This window comes from Phacochoerus africanus, chromosome 15 (assembly GCF_016906955.1).
Source record: "Phacochoerus africanus isolate WHEZ1 chromosome 15, ROS_Pafr_v1, whole genome shotgun sequence".
Lineage (NCBI taxonomy): Eukaryota > Metazoa > Chordata > Mammalia > Artiodactyla > Suidae > Phacochoerus > Phacochoerus africanus.
The window spans coordinates 117,187,658-117,211,792 of NC_062558.1; the positions used below are offsets into that span (position 1 = coordinate 117,187,658).

A 24,135-nucleotide genomic window follows, 5' to 3' on the forward strand; every position below is an offset into this window, starting at 1 on the left:
TCTGTGGAAAGGTTCATTTGTATCTTATATAAGATTCCAGATATAAGTGATATCATATAGTATTTGTCTTTTTCTTTCTAACTTACTTCACTCAGTATGAGAATCTCTAGTTCCATCCATGTTGCTGCAAATGGCATTATTTTGTTCTTTTTTGTGTCTGAGTAGTATTCCATTGTGCATATATACCACTTCTTCCTAATCCAATCATCTGTCAGTTGGCATTTGGGTTGTTTCCCTGTCTTGGCTATTGTGAATAGAGCATCAATGAACATGTGGGTGCATTTGTCTTTTTCAAGGAAAGTTTTGTCCAGATGCATGCCCAAGAATGGGATTGCTGCATCATATGGTAGTTCTATGTATAGATTTCTAAGGTATCTCCATACTGTTCTCCATAGTGGTTGTACAAGCTTACATTCCAACCAGCAGTGCAGGAGTGTTCCCTTTTCTCCACACCCACTCCAGCACTTGTTATTTGTTGACTTGTTAATGATGGCCATTCTGACTGGTGTGAGGTGGTATCGCATGGTAGTTTTGATTTGCATTTCTCTAATAATCGGTGATGTTGAGCATTTTTTCATGTGCTTGTTGGCCAGCTGTACATCTTCCTTGGAGAAATGTCTATTCAGGTCTTTTGCCCATTTTTCCATTGGGTTGTTGGCTTTTTTGCCACTGAGTTGTATAAGTTGTTTGCATATTTTAGAGATTAAGCCCTTGTCAGTTGCATCATTTGGAACTATTTTCTCCCATTCTGTAAGTTGTCTTTCTGTTTTCTTTTGGCTTTCCTTTGCTGTGCAAAAGCTTGTCAGTTTGATGAGGTCCCATTGGTTTATTTTTGCTTTGATTTCTGTTGCTTTGGGAGACTGACCTGAGAAAACATTCGTAAGGTTGATGTCAGAGAATGTTTTGTCTATGTTCTCTTCCAGGAGTTTGATGGTATCTTGTCTTATATTTAAGTCTTTCAGACATTTTGAGTTTATTTTCGTGCATGGTATGAGAGTGTGTTCTAGTTTCATTGATTTACATGCAACTGTCCAGGTTTCCCAGCAATGCTTGCTGAAAATACTGTCTTTTTCCCATTTTATATTCTTGCTTCCTTTGTCAAAGATTAATTGACCATACGTGTCTGGGTTTATTTCTGGGTTCTCTGTTCTTTTCCATTGGTCTGTATGTCTGTTTTGGTACCAGTACCACACTGTTTTGATGATTGCGACTTTGTAATATTGCCTGAAGTCTGGGAGAGTGATGCCTCCTGCTTGGCTTTTGTTCCTCAGAATTGCTTTGGCAATTCTGGGTCTTTTATGATTCCATATAAATTTTTGGATTGTTTGTTCTAGTTCTGTGGAAAATGTCATGGGTAATTTGATAGGGATTGTGTTGAGTCTGTAGATTGCTTTGGGTCGTATGGCCATTTTTACAATATTAATTCTTAGAACTCAGGAGCATGGAATATCTTTCCATTTCTTTACATCTTTTTTTAATTTCCTTGATTAATGTTTTATAGTTCTTAGCATATAAGTCTTTCACCTCCTTGGTCAGGTATATTCCCAGGTATTTGAATTTTTGGGGTGCAATTTTAAAAGGTATTGTAATTTTTGTATTCCTTTTCTAATATTTCATTGTTAGCATACAGAAATGTGACTGATTTCTGAATGTTAATCTTATACCCTGCTACTTTGGTGAATTTGTTGATCAAGTAGTTTTTGGGTTGAGTCCTTGGGGTTTTCTATATATAGCATCATGTCATCTGCATACAGTGACAGTTTTACCTCTTGTCCTATTTTGATGCCTTTAATTTCTGTGAAGCCATCTGGTCCTGGATTTTTATTTGTAGGGAGTGTTCTTATGACATATTCAATTTCATTTCTAGTGATCGGTCTGTTCATCTATTTCTTCTTGATTCAGTTTTGGCAGGCTGTAAGTCTCTAGAATGTTGTCCATTTCATCTAGGTTGTCAAATTTGTTGGCATATAATTGTTTATAGTATTCTCATATTTTTTTTGTATTTCTGTAGTATTCATTGTGATTTTTTCCTTTTTCGTTTCTTATTCTGTTTATTTGTTTTTTTTTTTTTTCTCTACGTATTTTTGTATCAAGCAAAGGATCTGTTACACTCCTTTGCACATAGTAGAGACTCAGGTTGTATCTATAAAATGTAAAGAAAAAAGAGGACAAGGAAATAAAACCATACTACCACAAAGACTGCACAAACAAAAGTCTTTTCCCAAATTACTTGAGTATTGTAGATAAATGCAATAGCAAAGATCTTTTTAGAACACCTGCTTCCATTTGTCCTTCAATCCTTGGCCCAGAAATTTCTCTTTAATATGTGTTCCATTTATATTTTTATTTACAGTTGTTTCACAATCAAGTTATGATTACATATGCCTAACATCAGTTCCTCCATGAAAGCTGTGTGATCCATCATAGTCATCTTCATTCCTTATGCAGATGTTCCTAAACCATTCCATTCTTCCTAATTACACAGTCTCAAAGGGCTACACCTGTGAGGGGAAAATCAACAAATCTATAGAGTTGAAAGAGAACTGCATTTCCCTGGGGTCTTTTCCCCAAGTGTTAGGAATATAACTGATTATTTTAACAAGCAAAATGTCTTCCCCCTCAATTTGTAACTTGGTTATATCAGATAAATTTAAAGCTTCTGGGCAAGCACCTTAAGGCCATATCTTTTTTCCTCTCACAAGTTTTTGGCTGCTTGCCTTCAAATTGTAAGCTGGCAGACTTCATCCTTTAAAAGCTTAATAACCTGAAAACCCACTGGGCACCTAGAATACCTGTTGTTCTCAGCCATAGAGCTTAGGAATGGATGGAATAAAAATTGAATGCATTTGACCTTCTTACCTCCTGCTTATAGCCCATGAGCCCATGCCTCCCATTATACCTGCTTCAGTCGTCTGAAGCCAGGGTACAGAGAACTTAGCTGACAAATGTCAGCTGTTGTTCATCTCATAGGCAATTGGGCCCTCCAGGTCGGAGGTCCTCAAATTGGAGTCCTCATACCTATATAAGCAGCAAAGCAGCAGCATCACCCATAAATTTGTTTGACATGAAATCATTGGGTCCTAGTCCAGAGCTTCTGAATTAGAAACTCAAGGGGTGGGAACCACCACCCAGTCTGTAACAAGCCATCCAGGTGATTCTGATGCTTGCTTAAGTTGGAGAACGAGTGTTCTGGGAAACTGAACCAATAGCATTGGCTGTAAGCCATAGAGTAATTTATAAGGAACTGTGGGAGCCAGTGAGCTCATTTCCAAGGAATCGTACTCAACTTTGAAGAAGCTTGGATAGCTGGCTGTGTACATTCAGAAATATACACTGTTCTCCTTCCGTGTGGCCCAGGAAAGATGAAGACCAGAGAATTCTAAATGTGAGTTGGTAAAACCTGAGACTCTCAAGGGAGGGACTGGGCACCATGAAGTTACATCATCCTTGTATATTTCACTACTCATATTCAGTTATTATTTTCTCCCTTGCATCTTATCATGTAGATTGCGCTTTTTAATGTTCCTCTCATCAAGAGTGATTCAAAACACAAATTTATGAGATCTTACTGTAAGGTATACAACAGAAATAAATATCTCAAAAAAGCATAATTTTAAGACAATGAAACAAGAAGTTACTTACCATAAGCAAATATATCTCAGGAAAGCTACTTTTGAATTCAGTCTCCTGAACAAGGATGAACACTTCGCTTGGCACACTTTCTCTACACAGAAACTACACAGTGCTGGCTGGCATAGTTATCCTCCTAAAATGTAGGATATTTACTCAGAAAATTGTGCATCCATTTTAAATGTGCATCCAAGCCGTTAAGTTCATAAGAGGCAGTCATTCTCTAAAGAAAAATTCCGGATAAGCTGTTTGAAATGCTCTTAACAGTGCAGGTTTTATTTTAACAAAGTTATCATACAACCAAGTTTACCAAGTTTATGATTTGATTGACTTAACATTTAATGGGAAAGAAGCAGAGCAGATGGACACCTGATTGAAGATTATAAAAATATTTTCCTGGGAGGCTACAGTTGAGGAATGCAGACTGTAGAACTATATACAAACGCAAGTGAAAGTAAAGCTCACATTAACCTAGAATTATATTAAAAGTAGAGGATTTGGGTTCTAATCCTTTGAGAATCTCTATAAAGAGAAAGAGGGGAAGGGAGAGAATTTACTTATTTATATCATTTGACCTAAAATTCATACTTTCTTCTCTGAGATTTATTTTCTTCTGATAAATTAGACATGACTTAATGCCAGCTTCAATGGATTATAAGTACCATCTAACAACAAAAACTGCTCAATCACTATACAAGCTTTCTGTCAATGTAAAGAATTACTGGAACTGGAGGAAACTTGTAGGTATCCTTAGATCACTGATACTTGTTTTTTTTTTCCTTTGTGACCCATTGCAGGCTACTTCCCCCATCCCATACTTCCCCTCTGCTTGCTCAGCTCCCTCCCACCTCTCTATCAGGTTGGACTAGTTTTAAGGAGAGGATATGCAATTGCCAGCAGATGAAAGGGTGGGTATGGGATTTTGGACACTCTTAGACCCAACACAAATGTCTTTTACCTGAGGTATAATTGACATATAATCTATAATTTTTCTTGAGGTGTAATTGACTTATAGCATTAGTATTAGGTATATAATGATTCAGTAATTGTATACATATACACACAAAACAATGTCAGTTAATGTCAGTCGCCATGCATGCTTACAAATTATTTTTCTCCTGATGAGAACTTTTAAACTCTACTCTCTTAGCAATTTTCAAATGTCGTACATTATTAATTATAGTCACAGTGCTGTACATTATATACCCATGACTTATGTTAGAACTAGAAGATTGTACCTTTTGGCCCCTTTTATACATTTCTGTCCCCCAACCTCTGGATACCACACCAATCTTTTCTCTGTGTCTATAAATTTGTTTTTTTAATGTTTTGGGGGGGTTGTTTTTTTGGGTTTTTTTGGATTTTACATATACATGATATCGTATGGTATTTGTCTATGTCTGACTTATTTCACTGAGCATACTGACCTCAAGGCCCATCCATGTTGTTGTAAATGGTAAGATTTCCTTCTTATTTATGGCTGGATAATATTCCTGTGTGTGTGTGTGTGTGCATGTGCTCACATGTGCATGTGTGTATGCATATCACATTTTCCTGTTTATCCATCATTAGATACTTGGGTTGTTTTCATACCTTGGGTATTGTAAATAATGCCACAATGAACATGAAATGCAGATATATCTTATGGAGAAATCTCTGCATTGTTTTCCATAGTTATAGCACCAATTTACATTCTCATCAACAGTGCATCAGGGTTCCCTTTCCCTCCCTGCCAACTCATAATTTCTTGTCTTTTTGATGATATCCATTCTGAAATGTGTGAGGCAATTTCTCATTGTGGTTTTGATTTGCATTTCTCTGATGATTAGTTAAGTACCTTTTCATATAACTGTTAGTGGCCTGTATGACTTGTTTGAAAAAAATTAAGTCTGTTCATCTATTTCGTCTAATCTTAGATTTTCGTGCTATAAGTTGTATAAGTTCTTCATATATTTTTAATATTAATTCTTACTCAGAAACATGATTTGCAGAAATATTTTCTCTCAATAGGATGCTTTTTGCTTTGTTGATGGTACCCTTTGTTATGCAGATTATTAGTTTGATTTAATTCCACGTGTTTACTTTTGCTTTTATTGCCTTTGCTTGTGATATAAAGTCAAAAAAAAAAATCACCAAGACCAATGTCAAGTTTCCTAAGCCTCTGTTTTCTTCTAGGGGTTTTGTGGTTTCAGGTCTTATATTTGATCACTTCATGAATTTGTGTGCATCTTGCTCAGGACCATTGCTAATCATCTCTGTATCATTCCAATTTGAGTGTATGTGTGCTGATGAAGTGAGCACAGCAAATTTCCCTTAGCATCTCAATATATGCTTGTACTTAAAATCTATGTATGATTGGGGTGGGGAGTAAGCTGCTGGGATTAGAGTAAGTCTGAGATATAACCTAATATACTGAATGTATTATTAAATAAGACATAATCTCTTTTAAAAAAAAAAAAAGTAGCCATCAACTAGTAAAAAAAACCTAAGCTCTGAAGTGCTAAGCGATGTTCACAGCACAACGACAGGCTTCTTGTGCTTTCCCTAAATGTACACTTCCCCCCAAAGGTAGGTTTCAATGGACTTTATCCTCTCCTAATCAAACTTGAAGAACATGGGTTTTTCATCTCTATTAGTTTTCATCTCCAACCGCAGGGCCAATTCAGTATTATTTTTCCAAAGGAAATATTTCCCCCAACAACATTCTGTAGCTTTGTTTGCAGAGGATGTGAGGGATATCATTCCTGAGAACACTGTGGGTAGACTGACAGTCAAAGCACTATTGGTGGGGTTGACTTCTGTGCTTGCCATTTCAATGGTCCAGGCCCTTGACTCCCAGGCTAAGCCAATAAAAAAGGAACACCTCACAAATTCTTTGTGGAAATCACAGTGAAAATGAGGAACGGGCCTTGTTGTCACAGGATGTTATCCCAGATGTTTTCCATTCACAATCTGGTTCTGAGCAGACCAAGAAAAATATAGAATGAGACTATACTCAGACTCAATTATACATTCAAACTGCCTGTATTTAAAAACCTCTAAAAACTGTAATGGCTTAATTAAGCTGGTAACTTTATGGCATGCTTCTGCTCACAGCCTAACTATGAGGCCTTTCTCCTTCACTGAGAAGTTAGCAACAACTTTTTTTTTTTTTTTTTTTTTTGCTAGGATGTCTGGCTGCCTGAAGGAGGAAGGGCTCCAAGATGGGGGCGGGGGGAATAGATTTTGGGGAAAACTAAATTCCCCTTGTGGCAGATGGTCTACAAATTCTGGTCCTTTGGATTACATAAAAGGGACCTTTGGGAAAAGAGTAGTCATTAATTTAGGTTCTAGAAAGTGTAGGGTGAGTTTTTACTTTCTCTTGCCTCTGGATTCCATCAACTAAAACAGTATTTCACAGAAGAAAAAAATGCGGGTTATGTTACCTGAATGAAAAGAAGACTCTCCTATAAGAAAGCATTGTATCCCCAAACCCCCTATTCTAAATGGCAACCTTCTTACCTTCCTTGTCCACATGATTTATAACCTTGGAGAAGCATTTAATGTCATCGAACAGACTTTCCACCTTCATCTGGAGGTGGTTGACCTCTGCTGAGAGGTGAGCTATTTTCTGAGTCACTATCATTTCCTTTACAGAAAGAGCATGTTAGGGCTGGAATGGTTTCATTATCAAAACCCTCAGGTCCCTTGATATTTGAGAGATTCTTTATTTAGAGATGTGGAAACAATTTACAATGCAAGAAATAGCTTAAGAAAATTAATTGCTGATCACTTTTATTTTTTCAAATGCAGTTGAGGATGTGGGCTACAGAATAAACTTTTTTTTTCCCCTAATACCACCTCTCTCATTCACCAGTAGTAGAGACTTAAGTTAGCAATTTAATTTTCTTTGTCTTTGAGATGTATCTTAATAAGAACAATAAGATAATAAGATAGAATAATATCATATTATTCTACCATAATAGAATACTAGTTCCTACTATTATTCCAGTGGGAACAAAATAATGATACTAGTTCCCACCTCACAAGCTTGGTAAAATTTAATGAAATAATACATATAAGTCACTTAGCACAGCACCAGATTCTTAATCACTAAATGTTGGTTTATGTTATTATTAATTTCACCAAGCTCACATTCTATAGGATTTACACATATGGTAATACTCAACAACTGTATATCTGGTTATGGTTCAGATAAAGAGAGAAGGAGACATAATTGCCACTGACTCTTCAGGGTTACAGAAAGGTGATTGGTGACCCAATTTCACTAAGTTTTGCTTATTTGCAATTCTGGTGTCTGTCTTTTTATTTCTCCTTTAACAGTTGCTTGCATTAGGCTTTTGGGAGTTTAGCAAAAGAGTTTTTCATTTTTAGGAAGCCACATGTTCTCCATCTTTAAATCAAAGGTGAAATGCAGTGTGCCATGGCAGGAATCCAAGATTTGGAGGCCACATGGACTTCTGATTTAAACTCATTTTCTATGAAGTCAAAACTCATCCTCTGCTTTTGAAAGCATGGAAGGTGATTAGCTGAGACAGCCATGAACAACCCTGAGAAGGAGATCCCTGGTGGCTGAAAGGAGGCTTCTCCCTCTCTGCTTTTTAATGGCATGCGAAAGGCATTCATTCACACTTTCAGTTCCTATTATCCAAATAGAAATGTCTTGAGATAAGGTGAATACCTTATGGCATAAGTGACTTTCTAAAGTATCTTATTAGAACTCCTAATCTGTGTAATTTAGGCAGCATTGGGGCTTGACAGCCAGGCACATACTTCTGAAACACTGACTATTGAGAGCAGCTTATAAAATGCTAGACAAATGCCCCTAGGGAAACTTCCAGGGGACATAGTAATTGCAGCCTTTTCTCAAGCATGGGGCCCTTCTGTCATGTCACATGCAGGTGACGTCCTCATTTGGCAGCTTCACCTAGAAGAAGAAGTCAGATTTCCCAAGTGTCTCTCAAGAACTGTGAGGACAAATCAAACCATCACAAATGGAAGTTGGGACATTACTACAGAAAGCAGAAAGAAAAACTCCATCCTCGAAAGGTGTTTAATATGGTTTTGAGAACGATATCCTAACTTTCAGATGCACCTTTTTGCAAAGAGAAGTTAGAGGCTCTCTAGGCTGCTTTGTTGATTTTTAAAGTAAAAGAGTCTAACATGGATTGGTATTGAAGAAAATACAAATCAAAACACCCCCTAAACCCAAACACACAAAAATTATCCCTCCAGAGTGTTTCTGTCCCTTCCGAATGGGAGGTTATATTTTGTTAGAAGAAAGTGACTTACCTGAGACATGCATGCGAGAGCTAGGACTTTGCTTTGTCATCACCACCTCTCTTGACTTCACCTGCCCTTCTTAGCCCCTGAGGGTCTGTCCCACATTGATCCTCACACCAGCCTCCTACTATTCTGCTCAGACTTACTTGACCCAAAGTGTCATTTTCTTCCTTTCCCCACGAGATTCTGCCAGAAACTCATAGTGTTCATCAACTTCATGGTGTGTGTTTCTTTTTCAGTTTCTTCTTGCAGGACTGCCCCTCAGTAAACTTGTGTTTGCTAATATGAACAGACACCTTGTCCTTTGAAAATGGGTTCACTTATTCCATAAAGATTCACTGCCCTTAATTGTAAAGATTGGTATACTTCCATCATAAAAAAAAACTTTCTTTATTTAGATTTTTCTCATAAGTGTTTTTCAGTTTTTTTGTTTATTTATTTTTTTGGCATCTAAGTGCGATGACTCAAGCTTGTTTCCTAAAATGCAAGTGCATTTGATTTTTTTAAATGTAGCCCATTTATCTTGCTACACAAATCAATTTTTTTTCCTACTCTTTTGGTCATCAATACTGTTGCTTTTCAATTTCTCCAACATATTTCAGGTAAATGGTTAAAGTGGTGTGTTCACAAAGATGCATCAGATGTTTCCTGCTGACACAGAGAAGATGAACACAGCTAATGGGCAAATGATAAGCCAATGATGAGGTCAATATTTACCCTGTGCTACAATAAATCTTGATAACTGGATAACTACCAAAACAAAATGTCAATAATCAGTATGGTATGCTATATTCTTCCAGAATAGTTGAATTTGAAAGGTAGGGGAATTTTAGGAATAAATATTACAGTAGCTTTATGATATACTTTTTGAACTAAAAGGAAGTTATCCTTTATATCAAGACAAAGATCTAGAATCTCATTGGTTTTCAAACTTTAAACTACATGAGATTTATTTGGGTGCACTTTTAGATACAGATTCCTAGATTCCATTCATATTCTGAGTGAGAAGTGGTGGTCTTGTGTCCATTTAGTGTATCTGAAAGCACTAGGTGAATCTAATGCAGACAAGCTAGGGAACACACTTTAGGAAACACTGGTTTAAATTGTCCTGCTATTCCCTCTGTCTCAGAGGTGAGCAATTACTTCAGTAATCAACTCTTCAACCAATCAACATTTATTTAGAGACAATTAGTTCATAACATATGCATATCAAATACTCAATTGCACTTTTTCTGTTGCTGTTCTGCTCTATCTAGTACAATGGTAACTTTTGATTCTTATATACGAGTTTGAATAAGGTAAGAACAAAGTTTATTGGCAGAATTTATCAATGATGATTTTTCAAAAAACTTTTAAAGTAATTGTTCATCCTTGGAAATATAGCCTTCTCCTAAATGTAAATGCAAAAAAAAAAACCATTTCATTTACTGAACCTAATAAAATTGTAAAATATTGGCAAACTTTTTGAGGAACACTGAGATTAAAAATATTAAACTAAAATCAGTAAAGATGTAATTTTGTAATGTGTATCCCTATCACTGAAACATTTTTTCATATGAAACTCAATATATTGTTTATCAAAGACTATATAGGCATTTAAATTTTACTAATATCATGTACATTAAGGAGAAGGAACAATAATAGAAATTTTAAAAATGATAAATTTTAAAAAATGAGAGTTAGATATTTACTTCCTATATACCAACAAAACATAAGTGTTACAGTCTCGACTGTCGTATGAGCCTGGTTTTCCTAGCCTGTTTTATATATTTTGACTGACTCTCTCTTAGTTGCAAATTAAAGTAATAAGTTGGCACATAATTAAAGAACAAATAGCTTTCTAAAAGTGAACAAAAACTTTCTTTTTCAGCTTTGACATAACCTAGTGTTCTCAAACAGTGATTTTTTTTTTTTTGGTTGGCACTTTCCAGGCATATCTCTAAAATAGTTTTTAGGCTAGCTTTCCCCAAAATTGCAAGGAAAAAAATTCAAGAGTAGAGATACTGTCCTCAATTTCAGGTTTGTCACCCACAATTTGTATTTAAACCATTGGTCCCTTGGGGGGACTCACCTGTATGATTGTCTCCAATGTGTGCGTGTACATCTCAAGATCCAGTTTTGATTGAGTTGTAGTTTGATGTCATTGCTTGTTTTCTTTACAGCTGATAATGATATTATTTGCTATATCTAGAAGGTCCTCTAAGCATCTATAACCTCCCTGGCTTCATTGAGCTCTTTCTCCAAAAAATTTTTCAACTTATATTTGGAAGTGTTTTCAAAATGTATGTGCAAAGGAATTGCTTATGGGTCTTGGGGAAAAAACAAAAACAGGTTCTTACTCATGGAATCTGAAGTAGGAGCTGAGTTAATGTATTTTTAACAAATTCCAAGGCATGTGCTTGATGCTACCAGTTTGTGAACCAAAAGTTCTGCAGTGACTCTTGCCAAGTGCTAAATCTATCATTGATCCCATTTCTATCCCTATAACCTGTATACTCAGGGTATATATGTCCTGTATATATGTCCCTGAGTGGGGAAGTCTCCTTTGAAAATTCTCATTGATGATGACAGTGATGCACTTGACATCAAATCTAGAGTCATTAAACATTTTTTTATGTCTAAAACCTACTTCCAAGAAAACATCTTGTAATAATGACTTGATCTTGTAAGACTGTCAGTATAGTAAGTGTGCCAAATCTTTGCCATCCTTCAGAGATTTTTAAAGACTTAGACCTTATTATTGTTGTTTCTTACTTTTGTAAGCATTCAATAAGCCTGTAAAGACAAAAGGAATGTGAGATGTGATATACTGAAATGATGCCTACTAAAATTTTGAAACTGAAGATTTCTGGGTGGTGTTATAATAGAAACTTAATTTTCTTCGTTTAAAAACCTATGTTTTCTAAACATTTGATTGTCCAAATGTATTTTTTAAAATAATTATGGGAGTTCCCGTCGTGGCTCAGTGGTTAATGAATCCGACTAGGAACCATGAGGTTGCAGGTTCGGTCCCTGCCCTTGCTCAGTGGGTTAACGATCCAGCGTTGCCGTGAGCTGTGGTGTAGGTTGCAGACGTGGCTCGGATCCCGCGTTACTGTGGCTCTGGTGTAGGCCGGTGGCTACAGCTCCGATTTGACCCCTAGCCTGGGAACCTCCATATGCCGTGGGAGCGGCCCAAAGAAATAGCAAAAAGAAAAAAATAAAATAAAATAAATATAAAATAATTATGAACTTTCAAAATCCTGTAATAACTTGTATATTTTTAAACCTCATGTAAAGTACTTAAAATTTGACTATTTGCCATGATTTCTTATTCCTCGTTTCCTTGCTATTTGTCATATTTTGCTTATTTGTTTAGCAGTACTTGTGGGGGAGATATTTTTATAACTCCCCATTTCTTAGCACTTGGTTAATGACCATGATGGGTACTCAGGATCTACCTGTCAACTAATTGTCAACTTTTTTGGCTTTCTTGATTTCCTTGAATGTAGATTGTATGAAAAGAAGTTACATCAAACCAAATAGCTTTAAATCTCCAAGATGTCATATATTATTGTACAGGTTTATATAAATATCAAAGTTTGCATCCCATATAAGAGCATAATCCTCTGGTTTAGTACATGCCAAGAGAAAATGCATTGCACAATATCAATGGAAGCCCACATAGAAAAATTTAGAGACTGTTATTCATGACTTCTAATCTTTTAACTCACATGTCTGCACATAGAGGAATGACCACAATTCTGACTGGGTCTAGGGTATTGATGTCCTGGTATTGAGTAGATTCTGGGATGTCAAGTTGAATGGTGTCCCCATTCTGGAGAAGATGCTGAGGAAAAGATGGAAATTACTGGGGTTAGCTCCAAATCACACTAAACATAGTTTACTTTGTTTCTGCCAAAATTCTGCCAATATGTTTAGCTTGATTTAAAAGACATATGAAAATGGAAAACATCCATTTTCCATTTCCTAGGACTAAATTGAAAGAGATTTCCTAATTAATTCAAAGTATCCTAAATATAATGTAAGAGTCAAATAATGAAGCAGTAGAAGAAATGCCTACAAGCCATCAAGGAAGAAGAGATGTGCCCAATAATACAGACAAATAGGATCTTTAAAAAAAAATATTTGCAGAGTCTCCATTCTCATCCTAATTGTAAATACAAGAAAATCAAACATGGAACTGCTGTGAGTGATCCAAAAAACTGGTAGAGACCCATGTGCTGTGCCTAGACTGGTAGAACATGAGGAGGATCCATGAGGTCCAAGAATCACTGAGAGAGAAAAGCAGTAGTTAAGTTGTACTGGCTTATGTTTTCCACAAATATTTACTAGCTGTATATATGTCATGTACCCTTCTAGGTACCTAGCATATATTAATCAGTAAAATGGACAGATTCCTACCTTTTGTGGAGTTTATATACAAGCACGTACAGAAATACAGCAAATGGTACACCAAATAAATAGGTATGTTATATTAGTTTACATTTGTATATCAAACTAAGTGATAGAGATAAAAGGAGAGTAGGGAGATGGAGGGTGCTGGTTATGGCATGGGAGTGAGGTGGGTTGCATTTTTTTTTTCTTTTTTTTGGAGGGCAGACCCTTGGCATATGGAAGTTCCAAGGCTAGGGGTCTAATCAGAGCTGCAGCTGCTAGCCTAGGGCACAGCAATGTGGGGTCTGAGCCGCATCTGCAACCTACACCACAGCTCACAGGAACACCAGATCCTTAACCCACTGAGTGAGGCCAGGGATCAAACCCAAAACCTTATGGTTCCTAGTCGGATTTATTTCCACTGCTCCATGACACGAACTCTGGTTGCAATTTTAAGTAAAGATGTCAAGGTAATCTTCAGGGAGATGAGGTATTGGAAAAGACAAAGAAAAAGGGTGAGAGTGAGCCATGCAGCTATTTGGGGAAAGCACTTCCTCTTGTCTAGGGAAAAGCCCTAATCCTAGACCCACGTCTGAGGGTTTTTAAAGAAGGCTGTGTGTCTGTCATGGAGTCAGCAGGTAGGAAAAGTCACAGGACATGGGTTTGTCAATGTAAAAAGGCTCAGAACATATAGATTAGCATAGGCCAAAGTAAGAATTTTGGCTTCTTGACACAGGGTCAAATTTCAACAGCTATCTTAAATGCCATTCTCTCTATACTTTTCTTTATCATTCCTTTTAACATGAAAATATCTTTCAGCCCTATATCTACTGTGTCCTTTCTTATTCCGTGCTCTTGAAATAGGAATAAACCTGATTCATGTCCTTGCCCATTCCAATTCATACTAACTCTGCGGGTAAATTTGTTTTCTTATGGTACAGGGAGTTTTTCCTTATAAAAACATCATCTACACTTGTCATTGTTTCTAGAATTAAGTCAAAACTTCTCTCGTTATCTTGCAGGATTTGGCTTCTACCTACCCTCAATTTAATAGTTTCCTGTGCACCATTCAATTGTTTTCTCCAATTGCTATCTCGTTGCTTGTGCCTCTTTCTAAACATTTTTTCTCATAAATAACTTTCTGTTCCTCATATCTCCCCAAATGCCGTAGCCATCTTTATTATCACCCCTAATCGCAGCAACAAGTGTTTGCTCACTTTTTAAAATCTCTGGAACTTTATATTTTTACTTCTCTTAAGATAGATTCTATGTTTTCAAATTTCCATTGTAAGTGGACTCAAAACACATAGAGAAATTAAATCTGTGTCTCATTCATGTTTAAATTCTCCACAGAATGTGTAAATATCAGTGCATTGATAAATATCATTAGAATGAATTTCAGCACTCAATCCGTAAGCATAGGTAGGGATTTTAGCATTATTGACACAAACCCGTTCATGATATAATGGTCAGTCCTCCGTCATAACCCATGGACATTTAACTTTGTGATTAGAGTTACTTCTGTACTCGTTATGACTGCCCATGCTTCAAGCCCAAGACAAGGAATTTTGGATTAATTTAGGAATCCATCATATTTTTAAAGCCATGACAACTTTCTGTATCATAAATATAGCAGATCACCCAGCAGCATAAATATTGGAAACACTGCCTTGGGGGCAATAAAATTGATTGATGCTCTGAGTTTCTGTTAACCCTGGTTATCCTTGTTCCTTGTAGATCTTGGTTGCCTTCCTTTCTGCTTGAGACGCGGACTGCAGAAGCAGTATCTATGAAAAAAAAATCAGATGTCAAACATCCACTGTGCTTTCCTAGTTTGAATTTGCAAATGAGGGAGATGGTATCTGATTCAGAATAAACCAGGTTCTCACATATGATGTGTTATCATTTCCATATTATTACTCGAGGACCACTGAATAGATTTAAGGTATAGGATAAGGAAAATTAGGCCACTGTAGTTCAACTCTTATTTTAAATATAAAAAGCCACAAAAGAATTTGTCCTTCACTTGGATGTCATAGGTAAGGGTGCTTTTTTCCTGATGTTCTATAGACATCTGTTTAATGAATTCCATTTGGGCTCTGACATGCTGAAAATGAAAATTTTGCTGACAATTTGGTCCAAGAAGCATCATGCTAGAAATGAGAGAATGTCATCTTAGGACAAGAAAACTTGATCTTATTCTTTTTCTGTTATTAATTAGTTTCATTAGCTGGTATGATTTTCTCAACCGTGTTTGACATGTCTCTGATCCTTTATATATGCAATAATGGAGAAGAAAAGGACATTGAGTGCCTACTTTATGCAAAATGCTTTACCAAACTTCTCTGGTACTAAACTTTTCAGTGATATCATTTGAAAAGTTAACATAATAATATAAGATTGGCATTCAGAGAAACTATGTCATTTTCCCAAAATTATGTGAAATAAGTGGCAAATCTAAATTCCAATCAATCTGAATCCAAAGTTTACAATGATAACTGTGTATATCAAAGTCTAGAAAACAAGAGCTTCTTCCTGTTCTAACATTTTTTTTGACTGCCATCTTAAGGTTTGGTGGAGTTTTCATACAGTGGCAAGATAGATAGAAGACTAGAGCAATAGTTTTGCTAATCCTTAATCCCTGTTTAAACTCTGACTCCCTTATGGAACAAGAAAAGTTTGGATTTACCATGCTTCCCAAATCAAGTCACATCAGAAAGGAAAATTAGGAGTTCCCGTCGTGGCGCAGTGGTTAATGAATCTGACTAGGAACCATGAGGTTGAGGGTTCCGTCCCTGCCCTTGCTCAGTGGGTTAATGAGCCGGCGTTGCCGTGAGCTGTGGTGTAGGTTGCAGACGCGGCTCGGATCCCGCATTGCTGTGGCTCTGGCGTAGGCCGGTGGCTGCAGCTCCGATTCGACCCCTAGCCTGGGAACCTCCATATGCCGTGGGAGTGGCCCAAGAAATAGCAACAACAACAACAACAAAAGACAAAAAGAAAGAAAGGAAAATTATTGATTGGCTAGTCAAAAAGAAAACTTCCATTGTGTGTTAAAAAAGTAAGGAGCATGTCAAAATAATACTCAAATTTAATCAACGTTAATTCATTCCCTTGGGCCTTTTGCAGATTGGAATTCTGATTTTGTGAAGCTTCTATATCTAGCACAATGGGAATTTTGAACTCATGTTTTCTTAGAAGGCTTAAAATGAGTAGTTTCCTTTTTTTTTTATAGTAGCCACAAAACATGTGTTTTTCTATCTTTATTTCTGTGTTCATATTATCACTGCCTGAAGCGTCATACCTTTTCCCCCTCTGAATTCAAAATGTTGACTCATCCCTTAAAACCCTATTTAAACTCTTCTTTCCCAGAAGGTTTTCTGTATGCACTAAGTCTATTATGACATTCTAGCACCTATCAGTTCTGTTTTACATTAGAGTTAATATCTGTAGCTTTCTTATAACAACAACAACAAAAAAATCCTTATATTTCTGGAAGGGTTTGATGCAGTTTTTTATAAATGGTATTATTTTAATATAAATTTGTGTTATGAATAAATGAATTTATGATAAAGGCCCAGGGTGGGGCTTTCTACATTTTTCTCTTTGATTGCCTATTCCCATCCAAGAATGTTTTTAAATGGGTGAGGGAATCTTGGCAAGTATCTTGTGTTCTGAATCTAGCCATTCAAGATAAGACGAGAATTGGTCCTTAAGAACCAGGCTAGAGGATAATATTTTAGATTGGGTTCCCAGGGAAATAGGCACTGAGATAGAGACTTACATGTATATGGTTTAATTGAATAGTGCTTTCAGCAACAGAATTTGGTGGTGTAGCTGATAAAGGAAGTGAGTGTGGGCCAAAGGAGGAATTACACAACGTAGCTGCAATAAAATTCTTAGTTGATCCCACTGAAACCCTATATGTATGGTTGCCCTTCTGAATTGTCTTAAGGTTAGGGCATGCCTTTTAATACTTCCTTATTAATGGATATAGAATGATTGAAGGGATAGGCAGAGCCTTGAGAAAGACAGCTCCTCTAGACTAGCCCAAAGACTTAGAAGGACTCAGCTGTAAGCAGCCAATAACTACTTCTAGTACTTAAAAAATAAAGTCCTTCATCCAGAAGGGGTGGGATCTGCATGATGTACCCCAGAATTAATTAGGCTATAAAGGAAGGACAACAGAAAAAAGATTTTTCCAGCACCACATACCAATATACTTCTCTTGTTTACAGTGGCTTTGGGAATTCTTATTATGTGATGTTGACAGATATTAAGCAGTGGTAATCAAAGTGTGGACTAGGATTGATATAGTATAGAGTGTGTACTCAGAGGACAAAAACTCATAAAGATTTGAAAAGGCAGATGGTCAAGATACTTCAGTCTTAAAGCAAGGAGAAGAAGGGAGCAAAATGAAATATACTGAGTATTTAGTCAACACATGGCACCATCTTGGCTCTTTTATGGTTTTTAAAAGATTTTCAAAGTTAGATAAAAGGCTTAGATTCCATTCCTGGATCACTGGTATTTGAACCACTTTAGGGGCTTGTGAGCAATTCCCACTAAACAGAATTTTTGAATACTTTACCTTGAAATAAATGAATTTTTACAAACACAATCAATTATTTTAAAGCTAATAAAAATTCTCTGCAACTAGGAGTAGCCTGCTCTAACTTCCTGCAGGTCCTTTCTGCTGTTAAGATCCCAGCAACCAGGCACTGATACCTAGTCCTACCCATCACATCCTTCTCTCTGGAAACACACCCAGCACCTGGAGATAACAGTCAGCTCACACTGAAGAAAGAATATCAAATATCCAAACTCCCCTGTCCAAAATAAATATTAATCCCCCCAAAATAGAAGGCTGTGCTCTTGCATAGAAGTAGCACACCAAGACTAGAGTTTGGCTTCCCTAAACTCACAGAAAAAGAAAAACATAAGCAAGATGATGAAGTTCAGAAACGATTCCCAGTTAAAAGAACAGGAGAATTCACCTGAAGTAGCAAACAATGAAACAGACCTCTGCAGTGTGACAGACATTTAATTCAAAAGGGAGATAGTGAAAATACTGAAGGAATTAAACCTGAATATCAAGGAATTAAGAACAGATATGAAGAGTAATGCAGATTCCTTTAGAAAGGAACTAGAAAATATAAAGTGGAAGATAGAAAAATTACAAAATTTATTTGCAGAGACACAAACTGAGCAAAAGGCACTAAAGAGCATAATGATTAATTCAGAATAAAAAAATTAGTGACTTGGAAGATAGAATAATGGAAATCACCCAATCAGGACAGCAGACAGAAAAAAAAATGAAAAAAAAAACCAAGAAAACAATAGAAGAGCTCTATGGGATAATAAAAAGTGGGCCAATCTATGCATAATAGGAATTCCAGAAGGAGAAGAAAAGGGGATTGTAATTATATTTGAAGACATTATGGCTGAAAGCTTTCCAAATCTAAAGGAATCTGACATCAGGATACAGGAAGCACAGAGGGCCCTAAACATGTTGAACCCAAACAGGCCCACACTAAGACACATTATAATAAAAATGGCAAAATTTAAAGATAAAGAGAGGATTCTAAAGGCAGCAAGAGAAAAAAGCAAAATGTTAATTATAAGGGAATCCCCATAAGGCTATCAGCTGATTTCTCTACAGAAACACTATAGGCCAGAAGGGAGTGGCAAGCTATGTTTAAAGTGCTAAAGGGAAAAAAAATTGCAACCCGAATACTCTACCCAGAAATAATATCATTTAAAATAGAAGAGGAAATAAAGAATTTCTCCAACAAACAAAAGCTGAAAGAGTACAGCAATACTAAATGCATTCTAAAAGAAATAACAAAAGGGCTTCTCCAAATCAAAAAAAAAAAAAAAGTGAGAAGAAATAGGATGGTGGAAACCACAATTGGAAAACAATAACTTAAGCCAGCATACTGATATAAAAGAGGAAGAAAACAAAACACTACTGTAAAAGTGATGATAAATACAAGGAATAGCAAAATGATAAACATGGTTAAAAAAGAAATTCAAAAGCATAGAACATGGGGAAGGAAAGTAAGAAAATATAGATTCTTTTCTAATGACATGTTTTGGCTTATATGACTATCAGGCTAAAGCAAGGAGAAACAGGAGGGGTTAACATACTTAAGAAACATGGCAACCACAAATCAAAACAAACATTGCATTCACAAAAACTAAAAAGAAAAGTAGTCAAGCATAAAATAAATGGAAATCATCCAACCAAAAAAAGAAAGGAAGAAAGGAGAAACGTAGAATCAACAGGAAAACAAGGTTTAAAATGGCACTAAACACATATGTATCAATAATTACCTTAAATGTCAATGGACTGAATGTTCCAATCAAAAGACACAGAGTGGCAGATTGGAGGAAAAAGCAAAAACCTACAATCTGTCTTAGGTCTACAAGAAACCACCTTAGGGCAAAGTAAACACATATATTGAAAGTGGGGGGATGGGAAAAAATATTTCATGCCAATGGACAAGACAGGAAAGCAGGAGTTGCAATAATCATATCTGACAAAATAGACTTTAAAATGAAGGCCATAAAGAAAGACAAAGGACACTATTTGATGGCAAAAGGATCCATCCAAGAAGAGGATATCACACTCATCAATATATATTCCCCTAATATAGGAGCACCCAGATACCTACAACAAATACTAACAGACATAAAATAAGAAATTGATGGGAATACAATCATAGTATTTGAGACTTTAACTCCTCACTCTCATCAATGGACAGATGTTCTATATAGAAAATCAATAAGGCAAGAGAAATTCTAATGACTCAATAGAAAAGTTAGAGACTTAATCTATATTTTCAGGACATCACATCCAAAAAAAAATCAGAATATACATTCTTCTCAAGTGCACAGGGACCATTCTCAAGGATTCATCACATACTGGGGCACAAAGCTAACCTCAAGAAATTTAAGAGTATGGAAATATTTTCATGTATCTTCTCTGATAATAATGTCATGAAACTAGAAATTAACCACAGGAAAAGAAATGAGAAAAAATTGGTTACATGGAGACTAAGCATGCTACTAAAAAACCAATGGTTCAATGAGGAAAGTAAGAAGGAAATTAAAAAAATACCTTGAGACAAATGATAATGAAGACACAACCACTCAAAAGTCTATGGGATGCTGCAAAAGCAGTGCTTAGAGGGAAACTCATAGCAATACAAGCCTTCCTCAAAAAAGAAGAATCTCAAATTGACAACCCACCACCTAAATGAATTAGAAAAAGAACAAACAAAACTTAAGTCAGCAGAAGGAAGGAAATCATAAAGATCAGAGAGGAATTTAATAAAATAGAGATTTAAAAAACAAGAGAAAAATCAATAAAACCAAGAGCTGGTTCTTTGAAAAGGTAAACAAAATTGACAAATTTCTGGCCAGATTCACCAAGAGAAAAACCCCAAATAAACAAAATAAGAATGAAAAAGGAGAAATCACAATGGATACTGCAGAAATACAAAAAAAAAAAGCAAATACTGTGAACAATTCTATGCCAACAAATTTGATAGCCTAGAAGAAATGGACAACTTTCTAGAGACTTACAGCCTGCTAAAACTGAATCAAGAATAAATAGACCAACTGAATAGACTGCTCACTAGAAATGAAATTGAATATATCAGAAAAAGCACTCCCTACAAATAAAAGACCATGGTCAGATGGTTTCACAGGCAATGTCTTCCAAACATACAAAGAGGAACTAATACTCATCCTCCTTAAAATTTTCCAAAAGTTTGAAGAAGAAGGAACACTCCCGAAGACATTCTATGATGCCACCATCACCCTAATACCAAAACCAGACAAGGATACCCCACAAAATAAAAGTATTGGGTAATATCCTTGATGAATATAGATACAAAAATTCTCAGCAAAGTATTAGCCAACCGAATCCAACAACATACCAAAAAAAAGTCATACACCTCAACCAAGTGGGGTTCATCCCATCTTCACAAGGATGGTTCAATGTATGCAAGTCAATCAACGTCATACACCACAGTAACAAAAGAAAAGTCAAAAACCACATGATCATCTCAATAGATGCAGAAAAAGCATTTCACAAAGTCCAACATCCATTCATGAGAAAAACTCTTACCAAAGTGGGTATAGAGGGAATATACCTTAACATAATCAAAGCCATTTGTAACAAACCCACAGCAAATATAATACTCAATGTAGAAAAGCTGAAAGTCTTCCCACTAAAATCTGGAACAAGACAGGGATGCCCATTCTCACCACTGCTATTCAACATAGTGTTGGAAGTCCTAGCCACAGCAATCAGACAAACAAAGGAAATAAAATGTATCTAAATTGGAAGAGAAGAGGTAAAACTGTCACTGTATGCAGATGGCATGATACTACATATAGAAAACCTTAAGGACTCAACCCAAAAACTACTTGAGCTGATCAACAAATTCAGCAATGTAGCAGGATATAAGATTAAGATTCAGAAATCAGTTGCATGTCAGAATACTAACAATGAAATATTAGAAAATGAATACAAAAATACAACACCTTTTAAAATTGCATCCAAAATATCAAATACCTGGGAATAAACCTGACCAAGGAGGTCAAAGACATATATGCTGAGAAATATAAAACATTAATCAAGGAAATCAAAGAGAATTCAACAAAATGGAAAGATATTCCATGCTCCTGGGTTGAAAAAATTAATACTGTAAAAATGGCCATACCACAATCTACAGATTCAATGAAATCCCTATCAAATTACCCATGACATTTTTTTACAGAACTAGAGGAAACAATCCAAAAATTTATATGGAATCACAAAAGATCCAGAATGGCTGAAGCAATCCTGAGGAACAAAAACCAAGCAGGAGGCATAACTCTCCCAGACTTCAGGCAATATTACAAAGCCACAGCCATCAAGATAGTGTGGTACTGGTCTTGACATACAGACCAATGGAGCAGTATAGAGACCCAGAAAAAACCCAGACACATATGGTCAATTAATCTTCCACAAGGAAGGCAAGAATGTAAGATGAAAAAGGCAGTATTTTCAGCAAGTGGTGCTGGGAAAACTGGACAGCCTCATGTAAGTCAATGCTACTGGAACATATCCTCACACCATGCACAAAGATAAACTCATAATCACTTAAAAACTTAACCATAAGATAAGACACCATCAAACTCCTAGAAGAGAACATAGGCAAAATATTCTCTGATATGAATCTTACAAATATGTTCTCAGGTCAGTCTCCCAAGGCAACAGAAATAAAAGCAAAAATAAACCAATGGGACCTAATCAAACTGGCAAGTATTTGCACAGCAAAGGAAATCATATTTTTATGTTTTATGTAAGGACAACTTACAGAAAGGGAGAAAATATTTTCAAAGGATACAACTGACAGGGGACTAATCTCTAAAATATACAAACAACTTAAACAACTCAACAGCAAAAAAGCCAACAACCCAATTTAAAAGTGGGCAAAAGACCTGAATAGACATTTTTCTAAAGAAGATATACAGAATGAAAAAATGCTCAATATCACTGAGTATTAGTGAAATGCAAATCAAAACTACCATGAGCTATAACTTCACACCAGCCAAAATGGCCATCATTAATAAGTCCACAAATAGCAAATGCTGGACAGGGGTGTGGAGAAAAGGGAACCCTCCAGTACTGTGGTGCCAATGTAAATTGGTAGAATCACTAGGGAAAACAGTATGGAGGTACCATAGAAAACTACATATAGAACTACCCTATGACCCAGCAATCCCACTCTTGGGCATATATCCAGACAAAACTTTCCTTGAAAAAGACACATGCACCTGTATGTTCATTGCAGCACTATTCACAATAGCCAAGCTGTGGAAACAACCCAAATGTCTATCAGCAGATGAATGGATTAAGAAGATTTGATATATATACTACTCAGCCATAAAAAGGAAAAAATAATGTCATTTGCAGCCACATGGATGGAACTAGAGGCTCTCATACCAAGTGAAGTAAGTCAGAAAGACAAATACCATATGATATAACTTATATCTGGGATCTAACATATGGCTCAAATGAAATTTTCCACAGAATAGAAAATCATGGACATGGAGAACAGACTTGTGGTTGTGAATGGGTGGGATGGACTGGGAATTTGGGGTTAATAGATGCAAACTATTTCCTTTGGAATGGATAAGCAATGAGATCCTGCTGTATAGCTCTGGGAGCTATATCTAGTCACTTATGATGGAACATGCTAATGTGTGAAGAATGTATATGTATATATGTGACTGGGTCACCTTGCTGTACAGTAGAAAATTGACAGAACACTGTAAACCAGCTATAATTGGCAAATAAAAATCATTAAATAAAAAATAACGCTCATAACAATTTGAGAACCTCTACTTTAGAAAAAAAATATATATATATAGTCAAGAATGTAGAGAGAGAATTAGACGGGTGGAATGTCTTATTCAGAATGTCTCTGAGGAGTTGATATAATTCTTCTGCATGCTTCTGACCCTAAGAAATAGAAAATAGCTATACTTCTTCGCAAACTACATAGGCTCTGACAGCTATGTTTTCTGGTTTGAAGACTGCCTAGTTTCTCTAGGTATTGAATATGTGTGATACTACTGATGCCAATGTTAAACACCTCCTCTCTGAATTATGTCTCGGACTGGCATGGCCAATTCATGGGGAAGACATGTGGGGTTAGATTTTCTTTATTCTGTTTCATCTCTAAACTCATCATTAGTCTTCTCCTTTTTTTTTTTCTTCACATTGCAGTGAATCAGTAAACAAGCTCTCCAGAAAATATACCCATCCTTCCATATATACATACATAT

General features: G+C 36.1%; 1 non-coding gene across 1 annotated transcript; it reads right to left on the reverse strand.

Annotated features, from left to right (window-relative positions):
• Positions 1-5,824: 5,824 nt before the first annotated feature.
• On the reverse strand, positions 5,825-5,931 carry LOC125117113 (U6 spliceosomal RNA). Its single transcript, XR_007132484.1, has one exon. It is a non-coding gene; the product is annotated as a U6 spliceosomal RNA (small nuclear RNA).
• Positions 5,932-24,135: the final 18,204 nt, after the last annotated feature.